Raw genomic sequence first — 14,643 nt, forward strand, 5'->3', positions numbered from 1 at the left:
GATATTGAAGTAGAAAAATCAACCAAAATCTGAGAATTTTCCATTACTTTCTCTCTCCTCTTCACAGTTTCTCTCTCCTTTTCATAGTTTTACTCTCTCTTCTTCACAAATTCTGATTCGAAAATTATAAAAAAAAAGGTATATATATCAAAAAAATGGAGTGAAAAACAAAAGAACGAAAAAAAAGGGACAGAGCAGTCATTGTTCTTTTTTTTAACAAAAGAACAACGTTTGTTCTTTTTTTATCAAAAAAACAACGTTTGTTCTTTTTTTCTCCGGATTCAACAAGATATCCGCGTTTTATATTTATTGCATGTCGTTTGGACACCAGTGCACCAAGAGCACTGTGCACACCCTTGCACCATCATATTTGCAATAGTTACCGGAGCATCGCTCGGCAATAACCAGTTAGTGATAAAGTCTAAAACGTAGACCCAAACATGTTAACTCAGTTTGGGAGGGAAAACATATTCTTCTCTTTTCACCGCCGTCTCCCTTTCTCACTCTTGCTCTATTCCAAGTTTTGAAGCAAACTTTGAAGGCATGTTCCAGTAATTTCTTTATTTATATTTACGGATTTTTCATGAAATACCCCCGAATTATGGCGTAATTCACCAAATGCCCCTCGACTTTCAGAAATTCACCAAATGCCCCTCACAAATGACTTAATACCCAAAATACCCTTACTAATGACGCGCCGTTAGTCCTCCGTTAGCCTAATTTTTAAATTCACCAAATACCCCTATTTTATAACTTATTTCATATAATACCACTATTCTGAAACTTAATTCACCAAATACACATAACTTAAAATTACCCATTTTGATGCTCAGCGACTAGTTTTTATGTTTGAAAATTAGCCGTTGCTTATTGTTTGCTTATAATAACCCCTTTTCTGACTATTTATTGTAGTTTTTCTATTGTTTTGTTAATTTCATATCATTTTTGTCATGAGTTTTCTTTCAAAATCATCATCCACACCCATGAATCCACATATGTAAGAGTCCCAAACAATTTCTAATATTATGGGAGGAAATTTCCATCTGAGGCTCCGATACAACACTCAGTAAGTTTCAATTATGATTCAATAAGTTCAGGCCTCATCCAGTAAAGACAATGCACTTTAGCTGAGCAAAAGGCCAAAAAACCCCATTTTCAAAGGGATCTTATGTAAGTGAAGCTGAAGTAATTCAATCTAAAGCTAACACCTTAATTTTCTTATTGTCCGAATGGTAAAGAAACTAAGAAATCAAGTTCAATAACACATATATTTTTATCACAACCTCGATTTCAACTTGGATTCATGATGTGAAAATCTTGAGTTTGGAGGCAAATCTTTGTGCCAAGATTCATGTTTTTTCACTGGTTCATGAGCTTTGGAACATTTTTTTGTTCCCTAGTTTCATGTTTTTTCACTGGTTCACTAGTTTCATTTTTTTTTTCTTGTTCCCTCAAATCCAAAAATAGACATTTGTCCATAAATCTGACCATGTCAATAGGACCTAGCTCAAAAGAAAAGTGGGAAAACCTTTATGCCTCGACTGTAAGGTTGAGAGAAAGTTAGGAGATTGAAGAAAGATGTTTGGAGGCAGTAGAGACAGGAGACAAAAGGGAGTTAACGTTAAATATGTGGCATGGAAGCAATAGAAGCCGAGGTAGCTGGAACATATGCGTTAGAATAAAATTAATAAGAGCTTTATTTTTAATCTGTTTGCATATGTTAAAGATATTTCCCATATTGAAAAAGGAATACCTTCCGATTGCATGGTAAATATAATTAATTGGTCACATAAAGAATAAGGTACAAAAGAAGTAGCTATTTTCTTGAAGAGTTGCGACGTTTTGAGGTGTTTTTAGGAGTGTTTTATGTTTTAGTGTTGTACCGGAGCTTCAGATTGAGTGTTGTATCAGATATTCGGATGTCAAATTTTCTCCCATGATAACAAAATTTATTTGGGACTCTTACATATGTGGACTCATTGGGTGTGGATGATGATTTTGAAAGAAAACTCATGACAAAAATGATATGAAATTAACAAAATAATAGGAAAACTACAATAAACCGTCAGAAAAAGAGTATTTATAAGCAAACAATAAGCAACGGCTAATTTTCAAACACAAAAACTAGCCGTTGAGCATCAAAATGAGTAATTTTAAGTTATTGGTATTTGGTGAATTAAGTTTCTGAATAAGGGTATTTGGTGAAATAAGTATTAAAATAGGGGTATTTGGTGAATTTGAAAATTAGGTTAACGGAGGACTAACGGCGCATCATTAGTAAGGGTATTTTGGGTATTAAGTCATTTGTGAGGGGCATTTGGTGAATTTCTGAAAGTCGAGGGGCATTTGGTGAATTACGCCAAAATTCGGGGGTATTTCATGAAAAATCCGTTATATTTATTTATAATTTTTTGTCAATTTTTTTATATTTAATTATATATTTATACTGTTTAAATTTTTGGCTGAAATCGTTGATTTTTGTCTAGCATACTCCGTTATCTACATATGCAAAATCGTAGTTTTCGCCGCTTTAACTTATAAAATTTGAATCTTTGTGAAGTTTGGTAGAAACTTTAAATCTACAGTCATAGTTTTGGGGTCTCAATTCGTTTGTTCCAAAGCATGCTTACTTTGCTATATTCATTGTTGTTTAACTACGAGTATTGTGTAAGCTGAATTTGGTTACTATGAACTGGGTGGAAGTTCTATTGGTTGGTTGAATCGGATTAGTAAGTGTAACCATTATAACGAAACGGAGGGAATATTTAATCAAAGGAGGATTAATTAGTCTTTGAACTAGTTTAATTTTGCAGAAAACGAGTTACAGTCTTCGAAGATTTGCTATCTTATCATTTTAACTCATGTGAAGATTTCCTTTTAAATTTCAAGTTAATAATGTGAGTACTGCAAAGTGGTGAATAAGAGTATTATTTTGATTTCTAGGTGAAGAATGGTTTATGAAGTATCTGCAAAGAGGATAAATCCTTGGGCAAGAGAACTGGACTATAATCCTGACTATTACAGTGAGCTTTTTTTAAATTCATTTCTTGTATATTATGTATCTCATATTTATTGATTGATTTTTGAATGTGTTTATTATAATAATTTATGTAGCTCCTGATATTATGTATTACGAAAAGAATTTGCTTCACAAGCGGCCTAAGTTTTCGCAAATGAAGGGGAACACATTTTTAGATATTCACACCAGAAGGGCGGTTCTCGTGGCATCTCCTTTCGTGGTTTCCCTTGTATCATATACGGGTAATTCTGAATTTCTGATCATATTTGCTTTTCTTGTTTAATTTTTTATTTTATTTAGATTAGATTCAAATATTTTGTCCCTTAGACATACAGCTTAGAATCAATTCATAGAGTCTGCTAGTAATTCATCAGTACAACACAGGGGGGAGTGAAATGAATATCCTGGCAGAATTACAACCAGAAGGTTGTCTAGCATCTTTAACCAAAATGTCTGCCACTTTGTTAACCGCCTTTCCTTCAAACAAGATCCTTAATGGCTGGTTTAAATTGCAAAAGAGCCCTGCATTCGTATGTGATATTAGTTGCTCTGTGTATAGTGTATATGACTCCTGGATCATGGAGAAGATCAATAGCAATTTTTGAGGTCTGAAGCAGTGATTACTTCATTCCAACGTTTATCCTTAGCCCACATTTCAAAGCCTCGTGAATTGCAGTCAGTTAAGCTTCTAGCTAGTTATAACATAAACTAGCTAATTGAGTGAGAGGCCTGCAATACATTGGCCATGACAACGCCTACAGACACAGAGATTCCTGAATCCTGATGCCTTCAAGGTTGGATAAAGGAAGTGCAACATTGGTTTTTCTTTTGTGGAAGTCCAACCACAAGGGTTGGAAGCAGGAGGGAGTTGTGTTTGAGCTTGAGTGAGGAACCATTCAGCAACGACCCATTTGATACCTTGATTGATGGTTCTACTGTTGTATTCCTTCTCTTCCATATAACTACCCAAATAGCAAATATGAAAAGAGAATTGCTGGGAGTTCCAGGAGGGGAGAAAGTAGGGGGAGAAGAGTCTTGGATATTGTTTTTGCGCCAAAGGAGGAATTCTGTGTTGGGATCATCCTAGACTTCAGTAGCCCTGGGGTAGAGCTCTAGGATGTGGGAGATGGATTATGAGTTTTTTGTGCTGAAGGGACAAGAGTAACTTGGGATTATGTTTCTGAGTTTAAGGTTCCTTCTGGTTGAGTTCTTGTTCCAACAAACTAACAAAAGGAACAATTTCTGTTTAGGATATCCAGGTCTTCCCAATTGGCCAATCCCAAGTTGGCATGTGAATTGTGGTATTTTCTTCGTCACGTATGAACATAGAGGCAGCTTTGGAGTTAAACTTACCTTTAACGGTCCAATACTCCAATCTGAGAAGATTCTATCAGGTCTAGGTGAGAGAAATGTTAGGGGGGCTTTTGTTGTTTTAATCACCTTTCATCCAATTTTTTTTTATTTTCATTTTCATTTTCAGGTGAGAAGGAGATGAATCAAGGCTCTGGTTTCATCGTTGCCACCGATGATACCAATACCGGTATTGTCTTCACGTCAGCCAATCTTATTAGGCGATTTACTGAAAATAATGTTGCTGAAAATAATGTTCCTGAAAATGATTTTGTTGAAAATGAATTGGCCGATCTCAAGGTTCCATTTCTGTTTTTTTGCATACATGTTTGTTAAGTTCTTAAATTTATTACTTATGTTAGATAGTGAGAGTTGAATACTGTTACAGGTGCAAGTAATTCTAGCAGATGGCCGATCATACGAAGGTGTAGTGTGTGCCCACGACTTTCACTACAACATTGCTGCTATCAGATTTACATCCGAGTATTTTGTCTCATGTGCACCACTAAAACTTGTGGATGACTCTATGGATGTCAAACCATCATTTCAAATTCGTCGCAATTCAAGCTCAGTTAAACTGTCCCCTGGTGATGTCACAGTTGTTATGGGCCGCTATTTTACCCATCCATACGAAGTCATGGCTGCCCCTGGTGCTTTTTGGTAAGTAAAATATAGCTCATGACACTTATTTGATGTTAAGTTGTGGTTCCTTTTAATGCATTGAATTATCTTTTACGCAAATTAGATTTGTGCTTTGCATTGAGCATATTGTTAAATCTTTTGGTCATATTAATCAACCATTCATGTCGTCGTTATGTATCATCAGCCTTGATTGTTGTGGTTACGACTGCAAAGAGCTATTCAACACAACTTGCAACATAACAAGGGTATTCCTTTTTGCCTTATCTATCTTTATTTATCACTTTGCCTATCTTTCTACTTATGTATGTGCCTACGTATGTTTGCTTGTGTATACTTTTATATATACATTCTAGAGTAAGAGGTCTAACGTGATCATTTAGCCTATGTATATACAGTGAGTAGACTGTGTTTGTGTGACATACTACACCCTTTTATGTAATGTACTCCAATGTGAAAATCTTGACAACTTCACCTTGTTTAGTTGTTCAAGACTAGGTTCTCCGGACTCTTTTGCTGTTAAATTATGATGGGGGATTTTCGTGAACTTCCATTTAATTGCTAAGTATATAGAAAGAGCTTCTGTTATCATGATCGGGTCTGTGTTGTTGAATAGGTATACATGCATATTATTGTACTATGCGAGTGTGTGGTATTTTGTGATTATATGGCTCACTCTTCCAGTCATGGGTAGCTTATATTTTAACTAATACTTACTTTTTGTTGTAGTGTGGTGATGGAGGTCCACTTGTCAATCTTGCTGGAGATGTCATTGGAATTGCATTTTTTGACGACTTTTTAACTCCTTTTCTTCCTATAAACATTGCTTACAAGTTACAAATGGTGGGAGCTCTGCAAGAGAGATGGGTAATGTGAAAGTGAAAAATGTTTGTTAATCTATTACTTCATTTTATACTGATCATGTTCGGCCCAGAGCCCTAAATTCTGGGTGATAGGATGCAATTTTACTTTAAACTTCTTATATTTTGATGTTTGCAATGGGCTATGTGGTAGGAAAAGCTTACGACTTCCGAGGGTATAGAGTTCAGAAATGTGAAACTACTCTGATTTTGCAGCTGTTATGCCTGTTTTTTTCTTCTATAAGATTTTATGTTTTGCACCTGCTTTGCCTTAAATCCTTATTCACGCTGAAAAAATAATTCGGTTGTTGAACTGGATTTTTAAGGATAATTTTTTTTGGTTATATTTTGATCAATCAATTGACCTTAGCGATTTAGCAAATTCACTTTAAAGATGTTGATTCTATCAGTTTGAAACTTTGAATTATCTTTTTGGTCCATGCATGATGCTTTCTATAGCTGTTGCTTTAATGTTTTGACTTGGTAATTATGTCCCTACTAGTACAATCATGTCCTCCCTCCCCCCACTTTCCATTCGCTTTTTAAGTGAGCGATTCTCATTAATTGCTTGAAATATGTTACCATGCGTTGGGATATAGTGTTTAAAGTATCTTCCTTTATCCTCACTTTCTTTGGGGTTTTCATTAGGATCATTAGTCTAATGACTAAATGAATAGGAGTATGGATTGTGCAGAGTGGTGTTGTCTACATGATGCGTAAACTTAATGCAAAATATTTCAAGTTCTACAAGAATATGCTGCTGCTTGTTTATTTCTTGTATAACCAATTATGAACCTCATAGAGAGTTGTCTTTTTTTCCTCAATAGGGAATTTCGTCGACCTTCTGTGGGAATTGAGGCAACTTTTTTATGTCGCTGATTTAGACGTCACAGAGAAAATTATTCAGAAATTTCCTAGCATTTCCAAAGGCGTTATTGTTGAAAAGGTAATTTCTGTCAGTCTGTCTAGTAACATTTGTTTGGAATATGCTTGCAATAGTGCAATGTCTTTTTCTTGACATTTGAGATTTATGCATCTGTCTTGATTTTGATATATGACCATAGTTATAAACCAATGTCCTTTTTGTTGGATTTCTTAACACTATGGAATGATGCGTGTTAGAAAGTATTGCTAGTGGGTTTTTTGTTCTTCCTATTTTTATAATTACTACTATTGTTTTTAGTGGGTACAGAGTACGTGTTAAGGTTCTATTTTCCTGAGCTACCTGTGATCTTATGTTTAAGTCTAGTATAATCCTTTCGTTGTACCCCAATAAGGAATATGATTTAATTTAGGACCTATTATTACTAGTGAGGTTTAAGGAAACGGTTGTTGTGTTGTTATATCTTCCTACGACTTAATACTTAGTAAATGATGTGTTACAATACACAATGATTGGCAGGAGATGACCCATGTTACAAACAGCATATGCAGTTCTGTTTGGTTTAATCTATGTTGCCTTTGTTAACTATTCCATTATTTTCTTATAGATTGGAACTGTTCAACTTGATTGAATTATCTGTATTAATTTGCTCAAGATACGATTTTGTCAACTCTGAATAGGTTATACCAGGTTCTTTTGCCTATTCTGCTGGTTTACGTCCGAACGATGTTATAATTCAGTGTGGAGGGAAAGAAGTTCCGAGTTTCTTGGAGGTATATTTCATTTATTACTGCTGTTGTTTGTTCTACAAGTCCGCGTAAACTGAGATAGAAGTACAACAGCAACAACCAAGCCTTAGTCCCAAATGATCTGGGGTTGGCTAACATGAACCGTCATAAAAGAACCGTCTGTGGAACGTGAAGTAAGGAAAGTAAAAGGTTATGTTAAAGAGAGTAAACACGCAAAAATGAGAAAGTGAAAGGGGAGGGTAACGAGTCACGAAAAATAGGGAACACGAAAACAAGAATAGGTCGGTTTAAAGAAGAATCGCAAATACAACAACAACAACAACAAAGCCTTAGTCCCAAAATATTTTGGGGTCGGCTTGGTTGTTTTGAAAACCAATCACAAATACAATCGCAAATATGTTTTGGAAGAATAATAAAAATCAAAATAGAAAATGAGAGAAGTACACTGAGATAGAAGTATCGATTGACAATGTATGAATTGTGTCTAAGGCTTATATGTGGTTGTTGGGTGATGATCTTAAAGTCTAAATCGTCATTTTCTGTTGGTTTTTGGATATGGCGTATATATGGTGCTTACGGAAGTTGTATTTAAACTCGGTTACAACTTATACCCATTGATCCATTTGGTTCATTTTGGTATGGGTTCTCCTTTCTACTAAATTTCAGGGAGATATTTAGAGTCAACTTTTCCGGTTAAATAGTGAAGTATAAAATTTCATGCTTATCAAGATCACATGTTGCAACTACATAAGAAAGTGTAACTGAGTTAGTTGACAATCACATATTGCAAGTATTTTGACATTTTTTTTTTACTGATATGACCAAACGCCGTCCATTTAGTAGATATGTTTTATTTGAAACTTGTATGTTATAACTTGTTTGCATCCATAGACCTTTGGACACATTGCACTTACTTATTTCCCACCTCTTCGTTGCTTTCAGTTTTTGGAGATAATATTGGATAATGTAGGAAAATTTGTGGAACTGGTTGTGGCTCGAGTAGGTTGTGTTACTCTTTTATATCCTAAGATGATGATTGGTGAGCTTACATCAGATAAACTTAATCGGTAAGTATTTTTGGTGTCATCATCTTATGTCACAAGACGGTATATATTTTCATGCTTTTCTATTTCCTGTACTCTTATGTATTTAATTCATTTACTCTTCAGTTGGCCTCGTCGAGAGAAATGGTGATAAATTTCAAGTGCAACTATGAATCACAGAGGAAAATATTTTGGGTAAATGATCACATCTCGTTTTGATTTAATGTGTTTTGTGTAAAACATCTAGTTTTGATTGAAGATGGTAATTTAGTTTCGCACATTTCCATTTGTCGTTTCTTTTAAGTCAGGTTGAAGTACAAACAGTACAACCGAATGCTCAGATGTTCTTTATACACTGTAGTATGCCTCCATTTTTAGAAGGCCTTTTAATTGCAAAGCTGCTATGTTTATCTATTTTCTACTCCAATTGCTTACTCACTCTACTTGATATGATATTGTCAAAGTTGCATAAGGAAAGTTCAAAAATATTTGTTGCTAGTTTTTATATGTGAGTAAATTAGATGATGTTTTGATTCATTGTTGTCTTGAACAATAACGGAGTGAGTGAGTCTGTTTATCATTATTTTTGTTTACTCTAGTTTCAGAAATCTGCTTATTATCAACATTGTAAGCTCAATGGATACATTTTTCCAATATGTTGGATAAAATGATAAAATCATGGGGGGAAATCTGTCTGTTAAAATAAAATTTCATCTGTGAGTAGGAATTCTGAGCGTCAATAGGCGAAAGAATGTGATTTTAAGGCTAGTATGTTTTCCTGGTGAGAAAAGAGTTGCATAGGGTCTTTAAATTGGAGTATGATGTTATTCATGGCATTCTCTTTGTCCTTTGGCCTACTATGGTGTTACTTTATTATGTTTTGGTTGAAAAGTGACATCCATACATTCCATAGTAGGGTTATTAAACTAGGGCTTTTGCAAGTTTTTTCTGAGTTTGCTTTTGGGTGTTAGCTTTCTTGTTTGGTCTTGAGCTCGCTGTTTTTCTAATAATCTTGAAAATGTTTTTCAGTTGGAGGTTTGATTTCTGTACTGCCAAGATATAATTCTGGTGCTTGCAGGTAAAATATGCAGCTAATTGTAGAAGATCAGGAGCTAGTATGTGAATACCAAGCGGAAGGTATTTATTCTGAAAGGAATTCCAAGTCGAGTATTTTTGAAAGGAATGCTAAGCAGAAGATCATGTATATTTTGAAAGCACACGGATAAGAAGATGTAGTCTTCTAGAACATGGATGTAGTCTTCTAGAACGTAGAGTAGCTGGACGTGGATAAGAATTAGGTACATACATTAGTAGTGCAACCCATCATTGTATCAAGATCGCAAACAGTTATTACAGTTGTACAGGGAGCAAATATGGCCAAGGAAATGAATGAAAAAGACACATTCAAATCTAGCTAGCTTAATGGCCCTGTAAGTCTTCTAGATATGATGTTGATTGTTGGATACTTACCCCTTTTATAAAAGAACTAGTTAGTGGTCCGGGCGATGCTCCGTAGTGTTACATATAATTTGATTTTTTTTTTAATTTATTTCAAATTTACTTATAAGTTTCTTTGTATATACAAATTGAGAATAACGTGTTCGGCTGTAGCGATTGAGGTAGCGTTTTGACCAAGTCAAAACGCTACTAGATAAAAATAGGCGTGTTTGGCAAGTTAGCGGTCTGAGTAGCGGGTAGCATGAGAAGTAGTGGTTGGTTAGATTATGTAGAACGCTAAAATTATTAGCGTTCCAAGATTACAGTAGCGGTGGAGTGATTTGCCGTTTTAGTTGTATTTTTCCATTCAATTTTTTTTTGTTTGCTTTAATATTGTAATATTTGACTTCTACTTAATAGTTATCATTTTTTTTTAAAAGGCCGCATATGTGTTTTGTTGTACTTTATAAAATTGTAACATAAACATTGCACAAGTTGAATATTATTCATATATACTACCCCGTACTAACTATTATCATTAAAAAAATAAAAATTCATCACATTTTTATTATAATTTCAACCGTTATTTTTACTAAAACTCATATCGTTTTCTCTAAAGTTTTATAAACCACCAGAAAGTATTGTGTCTGTCTTGGCCTAGTGGTTAAGATTGAGGGCCTGTATACAATAGGTCTCAGGTTCGAATTCCCCTACCCCCATTTGTAATTTACATTGCCCTCGTGTCTTATATATTTGTTACAAAGGGTATTCGAAACAAAAGGTTATTTAGTAACATATACGAAGATAAGGTATCATAAGTCACAATTTGAATACGTCCTCCAAAAAATATGCGTATAAGTATAATTTTTTCTGCACCTTTTTAATATGTTATAATTATTTTATTATTGTTATTAAAATGCGACATTAAATATGATTATTAATTTGTCAAAGTGTAATTAGTATTTGATTTAAATTAATAATCTTTAACGTATTTTACAATTTCAACCGCTAGTTTTGCCAAACACTCATACTATGAACCGCTACCCGCTACTCTTGACTGCTACCCGCTACCCTAACAGCTACCCGCTACTCGCTACCGCTAGTTTTGACGAACAGGGCCATATGAATTTCATTAAATATGCAGTTTAAGAATAAAATTGGTGAACTATTTTTTTGAGAAATTTTCTTTGTTTGTGTAAAACTTTATGTTTTGTACTACTTTACTTATAACTCATAAGAATTGTTTTAAGTTATAATTGTATATATTGAGTTACAAAGTCAAAATACATTTTAGAGGAATAAAAAACACATTTGATTAGCTAAAAGAAAACGCTTTTTTTCCCTATTATTTTCTCTGTTAATTTCATGGGTGTGTGTTTTTTCTAAATAAATTTCTAGAAAAGATATATGATTTGATAAGTAAAAGAATAAAAATGAAGAACAATTTTTGTATCATACATTGTTACTCAAATACATAAATTTGGGCATTAAATTTTTTTACATTGAAAATAACGATTTTCCTCATTTTTAATTATTCTAAAGTCACAAGTTGTATCGTTTGAGTGATGGATAAAATTTAGCATTAACATATAAGATTTCTTGGGTTCAAGGATGGGTAACAACATTTTTTGTGTGAGGACACAATTAATAAGCAAACATTTGTGCGTATGACATGGGGCGGCGATGTCATGTCATTTGTCAAGTCATCGTGACACGTGAGAAATGTCATGGATTGTCTTGGAGATTTAGGGGGCGTTTGGTTGGGCGTAATAATCTAAGGGAAAGTGAATGTGATGATATCATTCATTCATTCCCTTTGTTGTTGTTTGTTAGGTCTATTTCACCATTCCCTTTATCCCTTTTTCAGTTTTGAGTTAACCCAAAACCCTCTAGGTTGATTACCCACCACCCCCCTAGACTTTCCCATTCCCTTTCCCCCCTTCACTTCCCCACCACCTATCTCCCTCCTCTGCCGTCCACCGTCAGGAAGTACCACCATCGTTGTCGTCCACCATCTCTACAACCAGACTAATACCATCTCTGTCGTCCACCGCCAGACCACCACCACCACAACCTACGCTTCGGCGTAGCTGAATAGAGGAGGCGGAAAAGAAATAGAGGAGAAGAGGAAGCAACTGCCTCGAAGTCGTGCAACATTAACCACCAACGCAACCCACCAAAACCCCGATGAGGGAGATGATTATCATATTCACGCAACCACCACGCAACGCACCAAAACCATAATCATATCATATCATAACCCCTCTTAATCATGGCTTTAAATAGTCAAATTCGACCAAGAAAACTACAGATCTAGAGTTTTCATGGTCGAATTAGACCATTAAAACCTCAAATTTGCCCATAAAAATGTGAGAAAATAATGTAATTTGTCATGAACTACATTGTTAGTATCATGTTCGAACCCATGACAAATTACTACAGGGGTACAACGTAGAAAATATCAATGAACTACAGGGGTACAACGTAGAAAAACCCTAAATTTTTTATGCTATTAATTACTTTTTTCCTTCTTTAGTACAATATGTCGATTAAAAATTTTACATCAAATGTATAAGAACTTTTTTTCGCATTTAATATAGTCACGTGATAAAATCGGCCAAGGGGTGCTAGATCCAAAATTTGAATGTCGGTTACGAGTACAGATAAAAATAACGGGTACCCGTTAAAATCTAATAAGCTTTTTTTGTATTTATTTTAAACTTAAATATTTTTGTCTAAATCCTAAGCTTTTTAGATTTTTCACAAATTATTTTATAACTTAACTTTGATTAATATCCGTGTGTTGCACGGGTATATATATATATATATATATATATATATATATATATATATATATATATATATTCCCGTGCTGTAGTTTTGAAGTCAAGACCTCCACTGCTAATCCATTTCAAAACAAAGATATCATTACGACTTATGAATATGGTGGCAAGTGGCAACAATTGCCCCAAGAATTTATTGTTAGATCATTTAAGAGCCTCGTATTAATCCCATCAACTATTTTTCACCGACACAACCAAAACTAAGTTTAGGAAGATTTTATAAAGGCAAAATTGTCAAAAGTACCTTGTTTTTGCCTCACTTTGTGAATCAATACCTTATCTGTTCAGTTTTGCCAAGTAGTACCTTAAATTAAAAAGTTATATTAAAAAAGACACCTTAGAGCAATTATCCTGCCACATCAACTTTTCGGCCATTAACTCTGTTTGTTCACAATTTTGGTGGGAAAAATACGCGTGTGAACACTCTCTCAACAATCAACCAAATTCAAAGTTTTGCCTTGAATTTCCAGCGCCCTTTCTTCTTCCCATTTACTGCTCTGCTCTCATTACTTCACTCAACCACCATTTTCAGTAAAAATATAAAACCTCAAGCACACCATTTATCTCTTTCATCTTCGTTCTGCTGCTGTGATTGATTCCAATTTTGCACCAAAAACTTCAAGAGATAAAAAGAAGGAATATCATAACTTTGGATATATCTTGAAACCAGATAATTTCCCACCAAAAAAAACAGTTTATTCCCCCCCCCCCCAAAAAAAAAAACTTGAGTTGGATCTGAGATTGTTGGTTGGTATTGTTGTAAGAGTTAGAGAGGCGCGTGATTTTTTGGTTTGTTTGTTTCACACGCACAATGTTTTGGAGGGAACCATGAGTTAATGGTCGGAAAATTGACAAATTGGTAGTAAAGTTGCTCTAATGTGTCATTTTTATACTACTTTTTTAATTTAAGGTACTATTTGGCAAAGCTGAAAAAATAAGGTACTACTTCGCAAATCACAAAGTGAGGCAAAAAGAAGGTACATTTTGACAATTTTGCCTTAAAAAACACAAAAATAAAGCATTATACTGGTGTAGTTAAACAAATTTTGAAGCATGTACGGTTAGAGCTGGCAATAGGTTGGGTTGAGTTGTGCCGGAATCAGGTCGATCCATTTATAAACGAGTTTAGATTTTCCCGACCCAACCCTACCTGTTTACTTAAACGGGCTGAGATTCTCAACCCAACTCAACGAGCTTATAAATGGATTGACCTGAAGTTAACTCGTTTATGTTTTTTTCTCTTTAAGTGTAAATTGACTTGACTTTATAATTATGGGGGTGATTTTTTCGAGGCAAAAATAATACTCCAATACGTATTTGAAATGAATCAAAACCTCAAATAATTATTCAATGTTGGAGGAAAAATGAGAAATAAAATATTTTAAATAACATTCTACATATCTATATTACATACTTGCTTGAACTTGAATAGTTGGTGAAATAATTTATCAATAATAATTTATAATAAATGAACGAAGGAAAATCATGTGAGTAAAATCGGTCATCAAAGTCTAAGAAGAGGCCGCTCTTAGAGACTAAAAATGGGCTCATTGTTTACTTTATCTTCTCGTCTTTCTTCATGTTACATGGGAAAAGATCATAGATATAAGGTAGAGAAGATAGACAAAGAAAAATAAGTGTTGACGGTGGCTAGACGTTAGTTAAGTTTTTAATATTTATAATTTGAAAAATAGCTAAAAAGACACAAAAATAAAATTTTATGCGGGTCTGATCCAATTAGTTATATAATTAGGCAGGTTGTTTTCGGTTTGAAAATTTCAACCCGACCCTACCCATTTAATTAAACGATTTGAGTTAAA

At 34.3% G+C, this 14,643-nt stretch overlaps 1 pseudogene; it reads left to right on the top strand.

Moving 5' to 3' along the window:
• The first annotated feature begins 419 nt into the window (after positions 1–419).
• Positions 420–10,042, top strand: LOC110776747 (putative protease Do-like 14; annotated as a pseudogene).
• Positions 10,043–14,643: the final 4,601 nt, after the last annotated feature.

The sequence above is a fragment of the Spinacia oleracea genome, chromosome 1, assembly GCF_020520425.1.
Source record: "Spinacia oleracea cultivar Varoflay chromosome 1, BTI_SOV_V1, whole genome shotgun sequence".
NCBI classification, from domain to species: Eukaryota; Viridiplantae; Streptophyta; class Magnoliopsida; order Caryophyllales; family Amaranthaceae; genus Spinacia; species Spinacia oleracea.